This window comes from Bubalus kerabau, chromosome 10 (assembly GCF_029407905.1).
Source record: "Bubalus kerabau isolate K-KA32 ecotype Philippines breed swamp buffalo chromosome 10, PCC_UOA_SB_1v2, whole genome shotgun sequence".
NCBI lineage: Eukaryota > Metazoa > Chordata > Mammalia > Artiodactyla > Bovidae > Bubalus > Bubalus kerabau.
The window spans coordinates 73,182,287-73,205,686 of NC_073633.1; the positions used below are offsets into that span (position 1 = coordinate 73,182,287).

The 23,400-nt window shown below is 38.9% G+C and overlaps 1 long non-coding RNA gene and 2 other non-coding genes across 7 annotated transcripts in view; 1 reads left to right on the forward strand and 2 right to left on the reverse strand.

Moving 5' to 3' along the window:
• Positions 1-23,400, forward strand: part of LOC129621566 (uncharacterized) — a 160,605-nt gene that overhangs the window by 93,938 nt on the left and 43,267 nt on the right. The gene's annotated exons all lie outside the window — the stretch shown is intronic.
• On the reverse strand, positions 16,837-16,897 carry LOC129622163 (U7 small nuclear RNA). The gene has a single exon (XR_008699841.1). It is a non-coding gene; the product is annotated as a U7 small nuclear RNA (small nuclear RNA).
• On the reverse strand, positions 17,635-17,707 carry TRNAI-UAU (transfer RNA isoleucine (anticodon UAU)). Its single transcript has one exon. It is a non-coding gene; the product is annotated as a tRNA-Ile (tRNA).

Sequence of the window (23,400 nt, forward strand, 5' to 3'; positions counted from 1 at the left end):
TTGAGAATCTCACTATTATTATTTGATAGTGTTCCTACTTGTGGATACAGGTATGACTGGGGAGACAGATGCCTGTTCAACAATTCTTTTTGCAGGGTATTCAGAAAGAAATTGCTTTTAGTTAAAGTTACCATGAGCAGGAAATGCCTCTGAATTTCAGTCTTTCACTATCCTCTCTGAATAAGCCCCCATGTCTCACATCCAAGTTTCCCATCCAGTTAGATTCTTTTCCTTTGTCCTGAATGTTGTCATGCAGTTTATATTGTCTAATACTATATTTATCCTATTGAAGCATTTTCTTTTCCTGAACTGCCAATCGTTTTCTCTGTATAGGTATGTTGAATTGGGGAATTTACATCTTGTGAATCATACAAGAGGAGATGTGAAGTAGTTCAGTTCACTTCAGCCACTCAGTCATGTCCGACTCTTTGGGACCCCATGGACTTGCAGCATGCCAGGCTTCCCTGTCCATCACCAACTCCCAGAGCTTGCTCACACTCATATCCATTGAGTCGGTAATGCCATCCAAACATCTCATCATCTGTCATCCCCTTATCCTCCCACCTTTGATCTTTCCCAGCATCAGGATCTTTTCTAGTAAGTCAGTTCTTCTCATCAGGTGGCCAAACTATTGGAGCTTTAGCTTTAGCTTCAGTCCTTCCAATGAATATTCAGGACTGATTTCCTTTAGGATTGACTTGTTTGATCTCCTTGTAGTCCAGGGGACTCTCAAGAGTCTTCTCTAACACCACAGTTCAAAAGCATCAATTCTTTGGTGCTCAGCTTTCTTTATAGTCCAACTCTCACATCCATACATGACTACAGGAAAAACCATAGCTTTGACTAGATGGACCTTTGCCGGTCAAGTAATGTCTCTGCTTTTTAATATGCTGTCTAGGTTGGCCGTAGCTTTTCTTCCAAGAAGAAAGCATCTTTTAATTTCATGGCTGCAGTCGCCATCTGCAGTGATTTTGGAACCCAAGAAAATAAAGTCTGTCACTGTTTCCATTGTTTCCCCATCTATTTGCCAGATCCCATGATCTTCGCTCTTTGAATGTTGAGTTTTAGCCAGCTTTTTCACTCTCCTCTTTCACTTTCATCAAGAAGCTCTTTAGTTCCTCTTTGTTATCTGCCATAAGGATGGTGTCATCTGCATATCTGAGGTTATTGATATTTCTCCCAGCAATCTTGATTCTAGCTTGTGCTTCATCCAGCCCAGCATTTCTCATGATGTACTCCGCATTTAAGTTAAATAAGCAGGGTGACAATATACAGCCTTGATGTACTCCTTTCCTGATTTGGAACCAGTCTGTTGTTCCATGTCTAGTTCTATCTGTTGCTTCTTGATCTGCATACAGATTTCTCAGGAGGCAGTTAAGGTGGTCTGGTATTCCCATCTCTTTAAGAATTTTTTCACAGTTTGTTGTGATTCACAGTCAAAGGCTTTCAGTTCAGTCGCTCAGTTGTGTCCGACTCTTTGCGACCCCATGGACTGCAGCACACCAGACCTCCCTGTTCATCACCAACTCCCAGAGTTTACTCAAACTCATGTCCATTGTGTTGGTGATGCCATCCAACCATCTCATCCTCTGTCATCCCCTTCTTCTCCTGCCTTCAATCTTTCCCAACATCAGGGTATTTTCAAATGAGTCAGCTCTTTGGATCAGGTGGCCAAAGTATTGGAGTTTCAGCTTCAACATCAGTCCTTCCAATGAACACCCAGGACTGATCTTTAGGATGGACTGGTTGGATATCCTTGTAGTCCAAGGGACTCTGAAGAGTCTTCTCCAACACCACATTTCAAAAGCATCAATTCTTCTGCGCTCAGCTTTCTGTATAGTCCAACTTTCACATCCATACATGACTACTGGAAAACCTTGACTAGATGGACCTTTGTTGGTCAAGTAATTACTAGTCATTAACTAAGTAATGTCTCTGCTTTTTAATATGCTGTCTAGGTTGGTCATAACTTTCCTTCCAAGGAGTAAGCGTCTTTTAATTTCACAGCTGCAGTCACCATCTGCAGTGATTTTGAAGTCCCCCAAAATAAAGTCAGCCACTGTTTCTACTATTTCCCCATCTATTTGCCATGAAATGATGGGACCGGATGCCGTGATCTTGGATTTCTGAATGTTGAGTTTTAAGGCAACTTTTTCATTCTCCTCTTTCACTTTCATCAAGAGGCTCCTTAGTTCTTCTTCGCTTTCTGCCATAACTGTGGTGTCATCTGCATATCTGAGGTTATTGATATTTCTCCCGGCAGGTAAGGTGGTCTGGTATTCTCATTTCTTTAAGAATTTTTCATAGTTTGTTGTGATCCACACAGTCAAAATCTTTGGTGTAGTAATAATGCAAAAGTATATGTTTTTCTGGAACTCTCTTGTTTTTTATATGATCCAACAGATGTTAGCAATTTGATCTCTGGTTCCTCTGCCTTTTGTAAATCCAGCTTGAACATCTGGAAGTTTTTGGTTCATGTACTGTTGATGCCTGGCTTGGAGAATTTTGAGCATTACTTTGCTATCATGTGAGATGAGTGCAATTGTGCGGTAGTTTGAACATTCTTTGGCACTGCCTTTCTTTGGGATTGTAAAACTGACCTTTTCCAGTCCTGTGGCCACTGCTGAGTTTTCCAAATTTGCTCACATATTTGGGAAGTAGGCAGTTGGACATTAAGATCAAGGGCTCAAAGGTGAGATCACAGGTGGAAATACAAAGTTAGAGTCATCAGCATCAGATGCTATTGTGGTCGTGGAAATGAACAAGATCCTCCAAGGAGATAATGCATAAGGATGAGAGGAGGATGTTGATAGAACTCAACTCACAATGACATTGTAATTCTACACAGATGATGCTCTGCTCATCTCTTGGTTACACTTATTCATTCCTCCTCTTGTACAACTTTACATCTTCTTGTACAGAATTTCTTAGTCACCCCCAAATGTTTGATTTTTTGGTGTGATTAGTTGTTTCTTTCTTGTCAATTACAGTTACTTGAAAATGTTGTCCAGAAAGTTGTTTTTCCTTCCTTCTTCCTATGTCTTTTCATAGTTAATGACTATGCTTCTCTGAAAGCCTCTGTCCACCTCTTTCTTTCTTTCTCTCTCTCTTTCTTCCACTCTTTCCTGCCACCACTTCTTTTCTCCCCTGACTCAGAAATTCTGAGGAGGGTTGTACCAGAATCACCAGTATCTCAGGGTTAGGAAGATTATATCCTTGTAGGCAAATAATTCTCAGGACCATGGTCAGCAGCATACTTGTCCTGATATCTGCTTCTCTCCCAATTGCTAATTATTGCTATACCTGTCAGCCTCCATCTTCATCTCCTGGTCTCAGGCACTGTTTATTTCTTCCTAGGGGAAACAGAGTGTCTGCATTGGTAAACTATATTTCTCAAAGTTATCTCTCTTACTCTTATCTGTCCATCACATCTTCCTTCAGGTGAATCAAAAGTCCAGGGCAAGTTGAATGTGAGTTACTCCCAATACTATAAAATGGCATGTGAAATTGAGAAAACTGTGTTTAAGATCACTTAGGTGACCTATGCGATATATTCAAGATTTAGCTAAGAGAAAATGGTTCGTCCATATCTCCCTGTAGTTCTTCAGTTTGTATGAGAGAGAAATAGACAATAACTCTTCGAGGGGCATAACCACTGAGAAATATCCAGGGGTAGAAAAAAGCTTTGGGGACATTATTTTCAAATAAGTGATTTCCCAAGAGAGAACCATACACTAACCACTAATGAAATGTGGAAATAACTGTAAGGAGAGTTGAGAAAACACTCAAGAAGGAAAATGTAAGATTTGTAGCAAATAGAGCTTAAATGTCACACTGGAGTCCCTAAGAACATGTTGAATTTCTTGAGCATTGGCAGTGTGGTGCCTTGGAGGATATATTCAGTGATAGCTTCAGCTCTGAAGCCAATAGATGTCCACGGCTTTTTGGATTGCCCTAATGCAGAAGGGTGTTTTATCTTGGGTTTGTGTTTGTGTTCATAGAGGAGCTGATTCTGCTAAGTGATTCAGAATTGTGTACATGTGTATCTCTGTATCTATGGGATTACAGAAATTTCTTTTTTTTTAAATTAATTAATTCATTTTAATTGGAGGCTAATTACTTCACAATATTGTAGTGGTTTTGCCATACATTGACATGAATCAGCCATGTGTACATGTGTCCCCCATCCTGAACCCTCCTCCCACCTCCCTCCCCATCCCATCCCTCAGGGTTGTCCCAGTGCACCAGCCCTGAGCACCCTGTCTCATGTATCAAACCTGGACTGGCAATCTATTTCACATATGGAAATATACATGTTTCAATGGTATTCTCTCAAATCATCCCACTCTTGCCTTCTCCCACAGAGTCCAAAAGTCTGTTCTTTACATCTGTGTCTCTTTTGCTGTCTCACATATAGGGTCTTCCTTACCATCTTTCTAAATTCCAATATATATGCATTAATGTACTGTATTGGTGTTTTTCTTTCTGACTTACTTCACTCTGTATAATAGGCTCCAGTTTCATTCACCTCATTAGAACTGATTCAAATGCATTCTTTTTAATAGCTGAGTAATATTCCATTGTGTATATGTACCACAGCTTTCTTATCCATTCATCTACTGATGGACATCTGGGTTGCTTCCATGTCCTAGTTATTATAAACAGTGCTGTGATGAACATTGGGGTACATGTGTCTCTTTAAGTTCTGGTTTCCTTGGAGTGTATGCCCAGAAGTGGGATTACTAGGTCATATGGCAGTTCTATTTCCAGTTTTTTAAGGAATCTCCACACTGTTCTCCATAGTAGCTGTACTAGTTTGTATTCCCACCAACAGAGTAAGAGGGTTCCCTTTTCTCTGCACTCTTGCCAGCATTTATTGTTCGTAGACTTTTTGATAGTAGCCATTCTGACCAGCGTGAGATGGTACCTCATTGTGGTTTTGATTTGCATTTCTCTGATAATGAGTGATGTTGAGCATCTTTTCATGCATTTGTTAGCCATCTGTATGTCTTCTTTGGAGAAATGTTTGGTTCTTTGACCCATTTTTTTTTATTGGGTCGTTTATTTTTCTGGAACTGAGCTGCAGGAGCTGCTTATATATATCTTTGAGATTAATTCTTTGTCAGTTGCTTCATTTACTGTTATTTCCCCCCATTCTGAAGGCTGTCTTTTCACCTTGCTTATAGTTTCCTTCATTGTGCAAAAGCTTTTAAGTTTAATTAGGTCCCATTTGTTTATTTTTGCTTTTATTTCCATTACTCTGGGAGGTAGGTCATAGAGGACCCTGCTGTGCTTTATGTCAGAGAGTGTTTTGCCAATGTTTTCCTCTAGGAGTTTTATAGCTTCTGGTCTTACATTTAGATCTTTAATCCATTTTGAGTTTATTTTTGTGTATGGTGTTAGAAAGTGTTCTAGTTTCATTCTTTTACAAGTGGTTGACCAGTTTTCCCAGCACTACTTGTTAAAGAGATTGTCTTTTCTTCACTGTATGTTCTTGCATCGTTTGTCAAAGATAAGTGTCCATAGGTGCATATTTCACGAGGTTTGTGGGTCAAAAGATTTGATTGCAAGATAACTTTCTGCTCTATTCCTAGAGGCTAAATTAGAATATATTCCAGACTATTTTTAGAACATTGCCTCTGTGTGTGTGTATTTGTATATATTTTTTATGGTAAAATAAGAATTTAGTAGAAAATTTGATAGAGAAGGCCATTCAGGACTCCAAAAAAAGTTACTCTAAATTCACTTAGTAAAAACATATTCTTCAGTTCAGTTCAGTCTCTCAGTTGTGTCTGACTCTTTGGGACCCCATGGACTGCAGCATACCAGGCCTCCCTGTCCATCACCAACTTCCAGAGCATGCTCAAGTTCATGTCCATCGAGTTGGTAATGCCATCCAAACATCTCATCCTCTGTCATTGCCTTCCCATCCCACCTTCAATCTTTCCAAGCATCAGGGTCTTTTCCAATGAGTCAGTTTTTTGCATCAGGTGGCCAAACTACTGGAGCTTCAGCTTTAGCCTCAGGCCTTCCAATGAATATTCAGGACTGATTTCCTTTAGGATTGACTTGTTTGATCTCCTTGCAGTCCAAGGGACTCTCAAGAGTCCTCTCCAACACTGCAGTTCAAAAGCATCAATTCTTCGGTGCTCAGCTTTCTTTATAATCCAACTCTCACATTCATACATGACTACTGGAAAAACCATAGCTTTGACTAGAGGGACCTTGGTTGGCCAAGTAATGTCTCTGCTTTTTAATATGCTCTCTAAGTTGGTCATAGCTTTTCTTCCAAGGAGCAAGCATCTTTTAATTTCATGGCTGCAGTCACCATCTGCAGTGATTTTGAAGCCCCTCAAAATAAAGTCTGTCACTGTTCCCATTGTTTCCCCATCTATTTGCTATGAAGTGATGGGACCGGATGCCATGATCTTAGCTTTCTGAATGTTGAGTTTTAAGCCAACTTTTTCACTCTCCTCTTTCATCTTCATCAAGAGGCTTTTTAGTTCTATTTTGCCTTCTGCCATAAGGGTGGTGTTATCTGCATATCTGAGGTTATTGAGATTTCTCCCACCAATCTTGATTCCAGCTTGTGCTTCATCCAGTCCAGCATTTCACATGATGCACTCTGCATATATGTTAAATAAGCAGGGTGACAATATACAGCCTTGCTGTACTCCTTTCCTGACTTGGAACCAGTCTGTTGTTCCATGTCCAGTTCTAACTGTTCCTTCCTGACCTGCATACAGATTTCTCAGGAGGCAGATAAGGTGGTCTGGTATTCCCATCTCTTTCAGAATTTTCCACAGTTTTTTGTTATCCACACAGTCAAAGGCTTTGGCGTAGTCAATAAAGCAGAGTAGATGTTTTTCTGGAACTCTCTTGCTTTTTTGATGATCCTGCAGATGTTGGCAATTTGATCTCTGGTTCCTCTGCCTTTTCTAAATCCAGCTTAAACATTCTTCTTAGAGCTTAACTGTGACTTCAATGGTGAGGGATAAAAAGAAACCTCTTGAGACAGCAGCATTGCCCAGCAAGCTTAAACATGTTGCTAATATTTACTATCCAGATCTCATAGGATTTGGTGGAAGTTATCAGTTCCTTCCCCCTGGATCTTGGCATTCTGTACTCTCAGTTTATGAACCCCTGCTCAGCTGAGGAGATTGTGGCTTCCATTCTGTGGGTATAGCCCTGCCCTGTAATTGAGTATAGCCAATGAAAACCAGCTTTGTAATTCTATCAGAGTTAATGTCCACCCTTAGGTAACACATGGATTTAATGCAGGATCTAAAGGGATAGTTCAGTTCAGTTCAGTTGCTCAGTAGTGTGCAACTCTTTGTGACCCCATGGACTGCAGCATGTCAGGCTTCCCTGTCCATCACCAACTACTGGAGCTTACTCAAACTCCTATCTATCACGTTGATGATGCCATCCAACCATCTCATCCTCTGTCGTCCCCTTCTCCTCCTGCTCTCAATCTTTCCCAGCATCAGGGTCTTTTCCAATGAGTCAGTTCTTCATGTCAGGTGGCCAAAGTATTGGAGTTTCAGCTTCAGCATCAGTCCTTCCAATGAGTATTGGTCCTTCCAATGAATATTCAGGACTGATTTCCTTTAGGATGGACTGGTTTGATCTTCTTGCAGTCCAAGGGACTCTCAAAAGTCCTCTCCAACACCACAGTTCAAAAGCATAATTCTTCTGCCCTCAGCTTTCTTTTTAGTCCAACTCTCACATCCATACATGACTACTGGAAAAACCATAGCTTTGATTAGATGGACATTCTTACTCTCATAAGCCATCTTGCATTGCTGATAGATTTCACTGGTAGGATATGTTACAGGCTAAACTATGGTCTCTTTTTCAGTTTCCACAAAAAATTTTAGGTGGAAAGAAAAGAACTCTGAGAACACTATTTATTATTAATAACATGAAATCAGTTTGCTCATCTGTTGCAAGAAACTAAATACACATGAGACAGCAACAATTACAGACTTTCTTGAAAGTGGCTTCTCTCCTCACGCAGTTCCCTTTGGAGGGAGGCATGCTAGGTTCATCAGTTCTGTTGCCCTCTTGATCTCATGATGGGCAGGGTACACGAGATGAAAAGAGTCTAGCCTCTCAGGGTTGGGTCTTACACACAGTCTTCAATCTGCAGAGTCACGTTATAGGTATTGCGTCCTAATTATTACCTTACAAGGATTAACCAGACACATGTACCCATCTCTGCCTTTTCTTTTATCAAAGATCACCTTCCTCTTCACAACTCTGCTCTTTCCTGTGTGTTCACTCTCTCCTACATCACCAGTTTTTTCCTCTTGGCTAACAATTTCCATAAGCACATAAGTATTCTCTAAGATCTCCCATGTTGAAAAATGGTCTCTTGAATCCACTTATCTGTTCCCCTGAGTAGCCGAACTTTCACAATGTGTTGCCTGTGTTTACCACCTCCATTTCTTTATTTCTCATTTGCACTTTAACTTTAGTTAAGTTTTTGCCGCAGTACTCCACTAAAACTGGTTTCCTTCCATTCAAACTGTTCTCCTTAAGGGTACCAGTTTCTCGCATGTTGCCAGTCCAAAGGGCTATTCTCTGTCCTTATCTGATTTGACCCTTGAACAGCATCAACAACTCCAGTTGTTGACTGTTGACCATTCTCTCTATCTGCCAACACGTTCATGTCTTGGCTTCCTGGTTTTGGTTCAACGTCACTGGCCGTTCTTTCTCAGCTTCTTTCTCTACTTAATTTTCAAATATTAGCACACCCTGGAGTTCAATCCTGAGCCCTTCCCCAAGGATTTAGTATATTTTCTGGTTGTCTAACTTAGACCTATCACCTGAGCAACTTACTCACATATCCAGTTACTTTCCATTTCATTCGAATGTCTGACTTCTTAAATGTAGTGTGTTCAAAATGGAGGAGTTTCTTTCTCTCATGAACTGAATCATCCTCCAGTATTCACCTTCTTGTTAGATGGCACTATCAAACTCTCAGATGCTCACATTAAAAGCATAGGAGGTGTGCCTAATTTTCCTGCCTCCTTCAACCCTCCACATGCCTAACCAATCAGCAGATACTGTTGATTCTACATCCAAAACAGACTTGAAATCCATCCATTTCTCCCCATCTGCATTATTACCACCAAAGTTCAAGTCATCATTATCTTTTATCAATATTTGAATTTCTACAATTGCTTCTTAACTTGGGTGTATTTTTGCCTCTTTCAACCCAGTTCTCTTAGGTATCAACCAGAGAGATTTAAAATAAATAACAAATTATATATGTCACTTCCCTGCTTAAAATTCTTTAGTAGCTTCCTATTTCTTCTGGAATAAAATCTGAATGCTTGACCTATAAGTTATGTGTAATTTGTCTACTGCACTCCTCTGACATCATTTCATACTGTGATCCTCTCTCATTCACTGCTCCATGAACACACTGGCCTTTCTGTTACTCAGATGCACTGAACCTTCTCCTGCCTTTGGGCATTTTCCTTCACCATTTAGGAATTTCATTTCTTCATTTCTTTACAGTCACCTCATTCTCATCCTTCAGGTCTTGGCTTAAATCTTACTTTGCTAGTGGGCCTTTTCTGACCATCCCCTCTTAGTTAGCCCTCTCAGTTACTCTCTATCATCTCAACTGGACTTTCCTTCCTAATGCCTATTACAGTCTGTGAATATCTTATTTATTTGGCTATTTATTTGATTATTTTTCACCCTCCATTCCCTCCATCCAGTTGTAAGCTCTGTGAGCAGGGACCTTATGTGTCTTGTTCATTAGCATAATACCTATCACAGATTCCCTGGTGGCTCAGATGGTTCAGAATATGGCTGCAATGCAAGAGATGCAGGTTCAATCCCTGGGTTAGGAAGATCCCCTAGAGAAGGGAATGGAACCTGCTCCAGTATTTTTGCCTGGAGAATTCCATGGACAGAGGAGACTGGCAGGTTACAGTCCATGGGATTGCAAAGAGTCGGACACGACCAAGTGACTAACACTTCTACTTTTATCACAGAGTTGGCACTGTGTAAATATTTCTTGAATAAATGAATGAGTGAATATCTTTAGAAATGATACAATTCTAGAACTTCTTCAATATTGGTTTGTTTTTAGCCTGCTCATAGATTTTCTGTCCACACCTGTCATTGATTACCAAGCAAGACAAAGCAAAGTATTAAGTGCCCAAGTATCATATTCTGCATAAAGCTTGAAAGCACTATATTTAGAAAAAGTTGGCAAGCATAAGCTCTCAGTCCAATTAAATTTTAGTGTAGTAAAAGTACTAATGGAGACAGTGGACTGTAGTTGATATCTGAACAGGGAGTTTCTGACCATTTGCATTATAGATGTCTATTAATAAACAGGCAGTGCTAGGAGAATAAGATATAGCAAATAAAATTTAGTAGATTGAAGAAGACTGACTCTTTTAGCCAACCTGACTTAAATCTCTTTGTTATGAAGAATATTGATCATGAATCCAATTTGATTTGGCCCATCATGTCGTTAAGGACTAGCCTTGTAAATGTCTCTAGACAGCCAGTCTTACTTATGATCAATCAGACTTCTACTATAAAATTCTATAAGGTAAACAAATATTAAGTAAAGATTATGGTTTAGTTCCTTACTCTAGGCCAGTAAATACAACTCTGTCAAGTTCATGCCCGTATTATCAGGTTATATTCAAATCTGCGATTTGATTCTGGACTCACAGCATAGTCACTGTAATATGGTTGTCAAACCCAACGGAATTTGGCCAAAATGATGCTAGCAATGTAACGTTTTTTCAAAAATATTTTCATAAATTTATATACAGTAAAATTGACTCTTTTGTATGTACAGTGTTATAGATTTTAACACATGTAAAAATTTGTATAAGTAGTCCCACAGTCAGGGTATATATGGTTGCACCACCCAGAATGTCCATTCTGTGGCTCCTTTTCAGTCACATCCTTCCCTCCTCCCAGCCACTGGTAACCACTGATGTGTTCTCAATCACTGTAGTTTTGTCTTTCTGAGAATGTCATATAAATGAAATCATACAGAACATAAATTTTTGGCACTGGCTGCTTTTTAAAAAAATTCAATTGGAATATAGGTGATTTACAATGTTGTGTTACTTTCAGGTGTACAGCAAAGTGATTCAGTTATATGTATACATGTATTAATTCTTTTTCAGATTCTTTACCCATATCAGTTCAGTTCAGTTTAGTTGCTCACTCGTGCCTGACTCTTTGCGACCCCATGGACTGAAGCACTCCAGGCCCCAGGCCTCCCTGTCCATCACCAACTCCCAGAGTTTACTCAAACTTTACCCATATAGGTTATTACTTATAATACCATATAGGATATTGAGTAGAGGTCCCTGTGCTATGCAGTGGGTCCTTGTTGGTTATCTATTTTACATATAGTAATGTGTGGATGTTAATGCTAAGCTCCTAATTTATACCTTCCCCCCATGTTTTCCCTTTGGAAACTAAGTTTGTTTTTGAAATCTTTTATTCCTCTTCTGCTTTGTATCATATTTTAAATTACACATGTAGGTGATATCATATGATATTTGTCTTTCTCTGTCTGACTTCACTTATTTTGCTCTTTTTTATGGCTGAGTAATAGTCGTGTGTGTGTATCGCATCTTCTTTAGCTAGTTCTATTTTTCTCCATACTGTTCTCCATAGTGGTTGTATCAATTTATATTTCCATCAACTGTGTAGGAGGGTTCCTTTTTCTCTGTACCCTCTCCAGCATTTATTGTTTGTAGACCTTTTGATGATAGCCATATTGACCAGTGTGAGGTAATACCTCATTATAGTTTTTATTTGTGTTTCTCTGATAAGTAGTGAAGTGTTTTTCATGTGCTTTTTTGGCCATCTGCATGTCTTCTTTGGAGAAATGTCTATTTATATCTTCTGCCTATTTTTTGACTGGGTTTTTTGACATAGAATTGCATGAGCTATTTGCATATTTTGGAGTCAGTCCATTGACCGTGATTGACTTTTGTGAGGTGACCTTATATTCTGAGGACTTGCTAATGTACTTATTCTTTTTTTTTTTTTCCCAGACTGCTTAAGCTTTTATGTAGACAATTGCATTATGTATGAATAGTGAAGTTTTCTTTCTTTCTTTCTATTTGGTATGTCTTTTATTTCTGTTTATTGCCAGTTGCACTTAACAAGACTTGCTGATATTGAAAATGGTTGGTGAGAGTGGACATCCTTGCCTTGTTCCCTGTATTGGAGATAAAATATTCAGTCTACGTTATTAAGTATAATATTAGTTATAGGTTTTTTGTAGATACCTTTTATCAAGTTGAGGAAGTTCTCTTGTAGATCTAGTTTGCTCAGAGTTTTTGTCATAATGGATGTTGATTTTTTTCAAATGTTTTTTCTGCATCAATTGCTTATGATCATATGTTTTTTTTTTATAATGCTAATATTGTGGATTGCATGATTGAGTTTTAAACATGAGCTCATGTTTTAAACATTCCCTGGATAAACCCCACTTGGTTGTGGTGTATTATTCCTTTTATGTATTGTTAGATGCGATGTGCTGACATTTTGTTAAGGATTTTTGCATCTATGTTCATAAGTAATATTGTTCTTATTTTCTTTTCTTTTATTCTTATAATCTAGTTTGGGATCAGGATAATGACTTCTGGTCTCATAAAATGAGGTTGGATAGGTTTTTGTGTTTCTATTTTCTGAAAGAGTTTTATAGAATTTGTATGATTTCTTTTGAAAAATTAATTAATTTTTGTTGAGGTATAATTGATAATATAATTTAATTATATAACAATAATATAATAATATATTATGTAATATCAAGTATAATATAAATTATATTAGTTTCAGATATATAACATAATGATTCACTATTTATATACACAGTAAAATGATCACCATAATAAGCTACCATCCATCACTATACACATGACAAAAGTTCTTTTTTCTTGTGAGAACTTTTAATATTTACTTTCTTAGGAACTTTCAAACAAGTTTGTACCTTTTTCCTTCTTCAACTATTTTGCCCACTTCCGCATCCACCTTGCTTTCTGGCAACTGCCAGTCTGCTTTTTATATCTGTAAACTTGGTTATAATGTTGTTGTTGCTGTTTTGTTTTTTAGATTCCACATGCTAGATCAGATCATATGATATTTTTCTTTCTCTGACCTACTTCACTTTGCATAAGTCCTCAGTGCCCATCCATGTTTTACAGATGGCAGGATTCCACTCTTCTTTATGGCTGAGTGGTAGTCCTTTGTGTGTGTGGGCGTGTGTGTCTTCTTCATCCATTCCTCCACTGATGGGCACTGAGCTTGTTTCCATATCTTGGCTACTGAAAATAATACCGCAACACATACATGATTTCTTTTTTTTTAATGTTTGGGAGAATTTACCACAGAAGACATATGGGTCTGAAGATTTTTTTTCAGGTATTTATTAATCAGTTACTTAATCATTTTAGAACTATTCAGGTTTTATCTATTGCATCCTGTATGATTTTTGCCCCAGGAAATATTGTTAATGTTTGAAGAGTTTTCACACTTTTAAATTTAATAATTATAATAGCAGTTGATTTAGTGGCCACTTGATATTTTCTTTTTTCATACCTAATCTATAATCTTATAACAATTCTTCAAGGTTAAGTAATTTTCTTCACCTTATAGCTGAATAAAACTGAGACTTAGGCACTCGCCCTCTGTGGTGGCCCACACTCTGTGGAGAGCGCTTCTCTCTGAATCTGGATAAATCCACTTCTTACCTATGGAAAAGAAACCAGAACAAAAACTGAGAATTAAAGGAATGTAAATGACTTGCTCAAAGTCACCTTAATGCTAACGAGAGAGGTCAGAAGACCAACCTCCATTTAGCTCCCAAACCTACATTCTTTCCATGGCAACTTGCACAGATTTAGCATGTATGACTTCTAGATACAGGATTTTACTAATTGTCATTGCTATTGATATGAAATATGAAATTACCTGACTGTTAAAATGATCAATGTAAAACACATTTTGTATCGTGGCAGATAATCCATTCCCCCTCAGCTTCATGCTCTGTGTAGGAAAGACTTTTTAAAAATCCTTGTGACAAGGAAACTCATAAGTCACAACACTTTACTTAAGGGTCTCTGAGCATCTCTCCCCAGCTGTAAGTAATACCACACTACTTGCTTGGACCTGCTACAGATAGTTTAGTTATATTTGATCACTCTCTCTTTCTCTTGCTCCAGATGGTGTATCTCAGAGTCTCTTGAGCCTCATTGTTGTATTGGGATTGTATGTTGATGCAATAGTCTATTGTTTCCATTTTTATAAAGTCATAAAGTTCCATAAAAGATTGGATGGTATACATTTGCTTTTGATGTTGTTAAGTCTTAGGACTTTGCAAGGGATGTTTTATAGTGTCTGCTGTATTTATCAAGTAAACCGTGTTACCGAGAACCACCCACTTGCTGTTTGTGCTGGGTATTCAAGCTCTAGGAGATGCTTCAGCTACACACACTGTGGGTTCTACATTTCCCAGGAACTTTTTAGGCTATGCAGTTGAGATGGTCCTTTAAGCCACTTAGATTCATGCATCCATTTTATTTTGCTGGTGATAATCAGGAGATTACATTTATCATGAGGCATATATTTTGATGTGATCATCTGAATATGTTCTGCCTTCTTTAAAAATAGTGTTTTAGATGTTAGCAGAGAGAAAAGAAACTAGCATTTGTTGAGTATGTACTATAAGAGAATTACTTTATACATATTAACTTCAATAATCCTCTCAATGAGTCTGAAAAATAGGTACTTTTAAATTTTATTTCATAGATTATTTAATTCATGCCCAGACAGATTAAATGATTTATGCAAGGCTATATAGGTTAGAATTGGGGGAACTGACACCTAGTTCAAACTGTATGACTCTAGATTCCATAAGCAGTTATAGCAGTATATCTGCTCTGCCATTTTTTCTCAGTGCTGGTTGTCGTCAACCATGTATCTCTAGAAAAATTCTGCCTTTTTCATTATTTTAGCATCTGACTTAAAGTTTTACTTCTACTCCATAATAATAACACCCAACAATGGCTAAATAGTGTAACGATGAATAGTACAGGCTTTGGAGCCAGGACTCTCTCCATTCAGACTCCAGCTCTGCTATTTATTAGTTGTATAACTTTGGGCAAATTATTTAACTTCTCTTTGCTTGAGTTTCCTCATTCAGTAATAATTGTAGTTACCTCAGAGGCTTGCTATGAGGACTAAATGAGTTAATATTTGGAAGGATCTTGGAACAGTGCCTTGCACATTGTGAGTGCTATACATGTGATTGAAATTTGGGGGGTAAAAAAATTTTCTTTAATGATTGCAGATTATTCTTTCATTTGGATGTGATATTTTATTTAATCTCCCGTTAGATGTTGGACACAAAGTTGATTTCAGGATTTTGTGTTAGCACATATTGTTACAATGAACATCTCTATCTGCATTTGAGTTTTTTCTGGGCTTAGAATTACTATGTCAAATGACCAAACACTTAAAAAATTCCTTAAATATACAAATAGGCTAATATTTTCAAAGAAACTTACAAAAAATTATAAGCAAAAATCACAGATAGAAATGTAAAAAGAAAACAATCAAGTTCCCAAGAGGTAGGTTTTTAAAAAAAAATAATGGAGTTTTCATTTTGAGATAATTATAGATTCACATGACTGGCTAAGAAATAGTACAGAGATCCTGTGTACAATTTGCTCAATTTCACTCCCAATGGTTACATTTTATAAAACAATTTTACATTATCACAACTAGGATATTTCATTGATGCAATGAAATTGTATCAATTGATATTTCGTTTTCTTTTCAAGGAAAAGAACATTTTTATCACCACAAGAATCCCTCATGGTGCCCTCCTCTCTCAGCAACAACTGACCTGTTCATCATGTCCATAATTCTGTTATTTCAAGAATGTTCTATAAATAAAACCGCAAAATCTGTGGTTTGGGATTGTTCTTTTTTTTCCCCCCACCTAGCATAACTCCCTGGAGACTCATCTGAGCCATGTGTGTCCATAGTCTGTCCTTTTCATTGTTGAGTAGTGTTCCATGGTATGGATGTACCACATTTGTTCAGTGATTATCTGGTGAAAGACATCTGAGTTGTTTCCAGTTTTTGGTCATTATGAATAAAGCTGTTACGACCATTGGCACGCAGATGTTGTTGTAAACATAAATTTTAATTATCTGGGAGAAATGTCCAAGAGTGTCATTGCTGGATTGTATGGTAGTCATATTTTTGTTTTGTGTGGAGCTGCCAGATTGTTTTCCAGAGTTTTATTTTTTGTTCTCAGCAGCAATCTATGGATGATCCAGTTTTATGCATTCTTGACAGAATTTGGTGCTGCTATTGTTTTTCATTTTAGCCACTTTGAAAGGTGTGTGGTGATTTATCATTGGAGTTTTAATTTGCATTCCCCTAATGGATAAGGCTGTTGAACATCTTTTCATGTGCTTACTTGCCATCTGTATATTCTCTTTGGTGACATGTTATTAATGCTTTTTTCTCATTTCCTAATTAGATTGTTTGTTTTTTAATGTTGAGTTTTTATATATTCTAGATTCTAGTCTTTTGTTGAATATGTGGATTGCATGTATTTTTTCCTAGTTTGTGGCTTATCTTTTCATCCTTTTAAGATCTTTTGCATAGCAAAATTGAAAGTTTTGGATGAGGTCTAATTTATCAGTTTTTCCTTTTATAGATTATATTTTTGTAGACTTCTTTATTTAGTCCTACATCCCCCAATTTTTCTCCAGTTTTTTTCTAAAAGTTATAGTTCACATTTATTTTTTTTTCCTGAGGGGTCTTCTGATAAAGACCAGAAACCTACTAGACCAATTCTAGAAGACCTATAACACTTAATTTTGAATTATACATTTAGTCTGTGATTCATTTTGAGATAATTTTTTATAAGGGAATCCCTGGTAGCTCAGTGGTAAAAAATCTGACTGCCAATGCAGGATACCTAGGTTCAATCCCTGGATTGGGAAGATCCCCAGTATTCTTGCCTGGAGAATTCCATGGAGAGAGGAGCCTGGTTGTCTACAGTCCATAGGGTAGTGAAGACTCGGACACAACTGAGGGACTGAGCATGCAAGAGGCTTAAGCCCAGGTTCTTCCTTTTTTGTTCTGTTTTATTTTGTTTTTTGGCTTCCGATGTCTCACTGCTCCAGTACTATCTGTTGTAAAGGTTGTCCTTCCTGCATTGAATTGCTCTTGCACTTTATAAAAAAAAATCAGTTGGACATATTTGTGTGGGCCTGTTTATGGGTTCTGTATTCTATTCCACTGATCTATACATTTATCCCTCTAAAATACCACACCATCTTGATTATTGTGAAAGTGAAAATGTTAGTCGCTCAGTCGTGTCTGTCTCTTTGTGATCCCATGAACTGTAGCCTGTCAGGCTCCTCTGTCTATGCAATTCTCCAGGCAAAAATACTGGAATGAATAGCCATTCCATTCTCCAGGGGATCTTCCCTACCCAAGGATCAAACCCTGATCTCCTGCATTGCAGACAGATTCTTTACCATCTGAGCCACCAGGGAAGCTCAAAGTACAGAGAATCACCCTCCTTATGGCAAAGACACTCTGCCTAGGCCCCAGCAAGATTTGAACTTGTGACCCCTGGTTTATAAGACCAGCACTCTAACCCCCAAGCTATGGAGCCAAGTCATATATCTCTTTAATATCTTTAATATTTGATATCTTTAGTATCAAGCAGAATGATTCCTACCACTTTATTTTTCAAAATTATTTTTAGCTATTCTAGTTACTTTGCCTTTTTGTACAAGTTTTAGAATAATGCTGTTTGAATCTACAAAAACTCTTGCTGGGGATTTCAATAGAGATTGCATTAAAGCTGTGTATTGATTTAGGGATAAATTACATCTATATTGAGTCTTTCAATCCACAAATACCATATATCCCTCAATTATTTAGGTCTTTGATTTCTTTCTTCAATGTTTTATAAATTCCAGCATGAAGATTCTGTACGTTTTGCTAGTTTATATACAAGTATTCATTTTCTTCGTTGTGAATGGTATTGTTTTTAATTTTATTCTCCATATATCATTATTAGTATTGATACATAGAAATGTGATTAATTTTAAAAATATCAATCTTATATTCTACAACCCTATTGAACTCACTTATTAGTTCTAGAAAGGTCTTTGCTTTCTGCTTTGTTTTTGTATATTCCTTGGGCTTTTTTACAAAGACACTAATGTTATCTGAAAATAGGGACATTTTAATTTCCTTGTTTTCAATCTTAGTGCCTTTTATTTCTTTTTCTTTCCCTGTTACAACATGGAACTTCCAATACTATGTTGAATGAATTGTGAGAGTCTTATGTTTTGAATAAGGGGCTTCCCTGATGGCACAGGCAGTAAAGAAACTGCCTGCAATGCAGGAGACCCAGATTTGATCTCTGGGTTGGGAAGATTCCCTGGAGAAGGGAATGGCAACCCACTCCAGTATTCTTGCCTGAAAAATCCCATGGGCAGAGGAGACTGGTGGCTACAGTCCATGGGGTGGCAAAGAGTTGGACATGAATGAGCAACTAACACTTTCACTTTCTATGTTGAGTAAGAAAGAGAAACAATTTAGCCCTTTTCCTAATCTTAGGGAGAAAGCATTCAGTGTTTCTTTACCAAGTATGATGTTAGTTGTATAGGGGCTTCCCTGATAGCTCAGTCGGTAAAGAGTCCACCTGCAATGCAGGAAACCCCAGATTCCTGGGTCGGGAAGAACCTCTGGAGAAGGGATAGGCTACCCATTCCAGTATTCTTGTGCTTCCCTTGTGGCTCAGCTGATAAGGAATCCACCTCCAATGTGGGATATCTGGGTTCAATCCCTGGGTTGGGAAGATCCCTTGGAGAAGGGAAAGGCTACCCACTCCAGTATTCTGGCTAGAGAATTCCACGGACTGTATAGGCCATGGGGTTGCAAAGAGTCGAAGACGACTAAGCAACTTTCACTTTCTAGTTGTATAGGGTTTTTTTCATTCATTTTTGATTGTCTTTGTTCTTAGAAATTTTGTATCGAGTTAAGAAAGTTCCCCTTTATTCCTAGCTTTCTGAGAATTTTTTTCCTTATCACAGAAGGGTGTTGGATGTTGTCAAATGCTTTTTTGAAGATACAAGTTTTTGATCATTACAAATTGTTTGTAAGGCACTCGGGCAATAATTTTTGTAGGTGCTGAATCACCTTCCTCCAGATGGATACATGGCACCTGCAGGTAGTCAAAGCCAACCTTGCTCATGTGTTTTCCCTTTCAGCAACTTGTCTCATTGCGTTGGATGACAGTTTATTTTCCCAGGCTTTCAGAAACTTTTGAACATTTCAAAAATGTTTATTTTTCATGGGTCCCTGAGAAATGTGCAAGAACTTTATTTATTAAAGTTGAAATATTTTCGTTATTCAGATCTCTCAGGTTTTTCCACTCAAGTCTTATTTCTGGTTTGAGAAATGTGACTGGTTCAGAACTGATTGTCAAGTGGTGATATGTGAGGGATTGTACAGTGATGTTGCTACAAAATATGAACTGAGTTAGATTTCTCTGTCTTGGATTATCCCCACTGCCCATCTTCAGAACTTTCTAAAATAACTTATTCATGTGACTCATCCACAGTGAAGTGCTGGTAAAGCTTTAGTAACCAGCTCTCAGGATTGGAAGTGACCTCTGATTTGCTGATTTCCATGATGTACAGAGGTTTCCCAGGTGGCCCTGGTGGTAAAGAAACCACCCACCAATGCAGGAGGGGCAAGAGATGTGGATTTGATCCCTGGGTTGGGAAGATCCCCTGGAGAAGGGAATGGCAACCCACTCCAGTATTCTTGCCTAAAAAATCCCATGGACAGAGGAGCCTGGCTGGTTATAGTCCATGGGGTCGCAAAGAGTCGGACACGATTGAAGCGACTTAGCTTTCATGTGTGATGTAAATGATTCCACCATAGCAAACTTTATGCATCATTATGATGTCACTGAGCATGGAGTTGGGACAAGATGAGAGGTACAAGCTGGCTCCAGCATACTGCTACTCACACATAACTCATAATACTGGTGACAGCATGTCTAACACAAACTGCCCAGGCACTCCGTTTCTCAGACTATTATGGGACTGTCACTTTTTTCTGAGTGTTTTTAAGAGTATATGAAAGAAAGAATAGGTGGTCAGCCCCACAGAAATGGACTTCAATGATTAGCACTTACAACGTGTGTGGGGGGGCATGTTTCAATAGTTCTTGTTTTTGTTACTGAGTAGTATGGATGTACCTTGTACATCCTTGTATGGATATACCACTTTATGCTCTTCACTTATTGTAGGGCATCTGAATCATCTCTAGCTTTTGCTTGAGAATAGAGCTATTATGCGGAGAAGGCGATGGCACCCCACTCCAGTACTCTTGCCTGGAAAATCCCATGGATGGAGGAGCCTGGTAGGCTGCAGTCCATGGGGTTGTGAAGAGTCGGACCCAACTCAGCGACTTCGCTTTCACTTTTCACTTTCATGCATTGGAGAAGGAAATGGCAACCCACTCCAGTGTTCTTGCCTGGAGAATCCCAAGGACAGGGGAGCCTGGTGGGCTGCTGTCTATGGGGTTGCACAGAGTCGGACACGACTGAAGCGACTTAGCAGCAGCAATTATTTTTAAAATATGCCTTCATTAGTCTCCTTCTCCCTCTGTCCCTCACCCAAAGCCTGAAATCCAGAAGTAATATTTTCCTTGTTTTTTTAAACTTACAATTATGTAAAGTTTAAAAATAAAATAAAATTAAAAAAAAAAAAACTCCAATTCAAGATATAACAGCATTACTGGAAAAAGGCACAGTGGTAAAGAATCCGCCTCCCAATGCAGGAGATGCAAGAGATATGGGTTCAATCTCTGGGTTGGGAAGATCCCCTGGAGTAAGAAATGACAACCCACTCCAGTATTCTTGCCTGGAAAGTTCCATGGACAGAGGAACCTGGAGGGCTACAGTCTATGGGGTCCCAAAGAGTCAGACACAACTGAATGAATGAACATGCATTGTGTAATTCCACCCTTGGCAATGATATATTAGAATTTTAAGAGATGTTAGCCATTGGAAACTCATGTCTAAATGTGGTCCGGTCTTGACCCATGTGTTAATCACAACAGAATGTTTTTTAGCATTCACATAGAGCATCATGGGGGTGGTTAGCTATCCTACTGGCTTTTAGGACCTGCTAATATCTTCACCCCATTAGCATGAACTTCTGCTCAAATTCCAAGTCAGATAGAATGAAGCAAATAAACCCAAAAGCCATGTCCTGCACTGATGCGGCTGAGCTATCCTGATTATATGCTCTTTGAGATGTATCTTTGATTCCTGTGTTGACTGATGCTGGGCTGGCATCATGAGTGTAAGGATTTTCATTTCTCTGAAGCATTACCTTTTTGAGGGGGCAAAATTGCTAAGTAATTAACAGTGTGAGTCCAGGGCACACAGCCTGGGTTTGAAATCCAGCTATGTGGGTATTAGATGTGGGAACTTGGGGAAGTTCTGCCACCTCTCTTGTACTCAGGTTTATCATTTGTCAAATGGGGGTAAGGATAATATTTACTTCATACAGTTGTTATCATGATTAAATGAGATAATGTGTAAAGCATCTAGAAAAATGTTTAGTATATAGTAAACGTTCAGTACCTCGTCATCATCACTATCATGGAGCACGTATTGGAGTCAGGAGAATCTCAGGGCCCATTCTCTCCCTTAAGAGCCATTGACTTCCTCGCAACCTTGGCTCTCCTTTTTTGTGTCATGTAAGGCTCCTCAGTTCCACCCCACAACTCTCACCTTCCAGGAGCTCTGCTGAATACACTAATTTTGGGCCCCTCCACTCTCTGCATTGGATGCTGGGGGTGTTGCTCACTCCTGTCTCAGGGCTGGTAGGCAAACAGAAGCCAGTTGACCAACCTGCAAGGTATGCCCTTAGGTCTCCTCCACTGCCTGCCAGCCCCTCTGCTCCATCTCCTCTGCACAGAAAGGGGGCCTCACAGGCCACAGGCCTGGGCTCAGCTCTCACCTTGCAGGTCTCTAAACCCTGGTATTCTTCCAGGGCAGAGGGGAGCTGTTTCCTGCCCCCGGCACCCACCACCTCGCTCTTTTTCAGCTTCTTCTGCAGGTCTTTTCTTTCTACCCAATCCAGACTCATTGCCCATGGTACCTCCTTCAACTCAGGGACCTGGGTTTTCTCTACACACAGCAGGGAGCGTTCTGCACATACATGGATTGGCAGCACTTCCCAGAGCTTCTACCAGATCCTCTAAATCCCACTAGCCTGCAATTCCTTAAGGCTGAAGCGCGTTAATCTTCATGTCCTGCTAAGACCCAGAAAAGTGCCTCTCTGTAGTGTATCAATATTTATTAAATGAATGCTTGAATAAATGATGAATTTCTAGAGAGCACTGGAGGTGGGGGAAATGCCCTGCTAACACGGGTTCTTGCTACCTCCCAGGCATCAGCCTTCTGTTAGAAAGTTGGCCCATAATCCTTGCAGCACTCTTCGGCTGCTGATTTTCCAACTGTGGCTTTACACCTGTTTCATTTTACAATATTTATTGGGAAAGCACTTTAGCTGCTTATTATAGTCAGATATCATCCATGGCAAGCCATTTTCCTTGAATTAGCCCAGTGAGAAATATTTCTAAAGGCGTTAAATGAAATCATCCAGACATTTCCCATGACCAGCTGGACCCGGCAGCCAGTTCAGTCCCCTGGCTTGAATACAGAGCGGAATGTGTTTTTAGTCTACTCCAAGCAGCAAACTGCTACTAATTCTCACACTAATAAATGAGGCTTTAGCAAATTCTCCTAAGCAAAAGCAACAGGAGAATTTACAACTGTGCTTTCAGTAAATTAAATGAGATAATGCAGTGCCTGGCACATAGTAAGCAGCCAGTAAGTGCTAACTGTTATGTCTCTGGACAACACTACCGAGAATTGTTGCAGAAAATATAACTAAAAAGATGGGGGCTGATAGGGAAAATATTTTCAAAGGTTAGTAAAAAGTAAGGTCATTTAAGGGCTTCCCTGGTGGCTCAGACGGTAAAGCGTCTGCCTGCCATGCGGGAGACCTGGGTTTGATTCCTGGGTCGGGAAGATCCCCTGGAGAAAGAAATGGCAATCCACTCCAGCACTCTTGCCTGGAAAATCCCATGGACGGAGGAGCCTGATAGGCTACAGTCCATGGGGTCGCAAAGAGTCGGACATGACTGAGCAACTTCACTTTCACTTTCAAGGTCATTTAAATAATTATTTCCTTGAAGTTAGGAATAAAGAAGACAATGCTGAAAAAATAAAATCATTTAATAAAAATTAAAAGGATGAAAATAGAG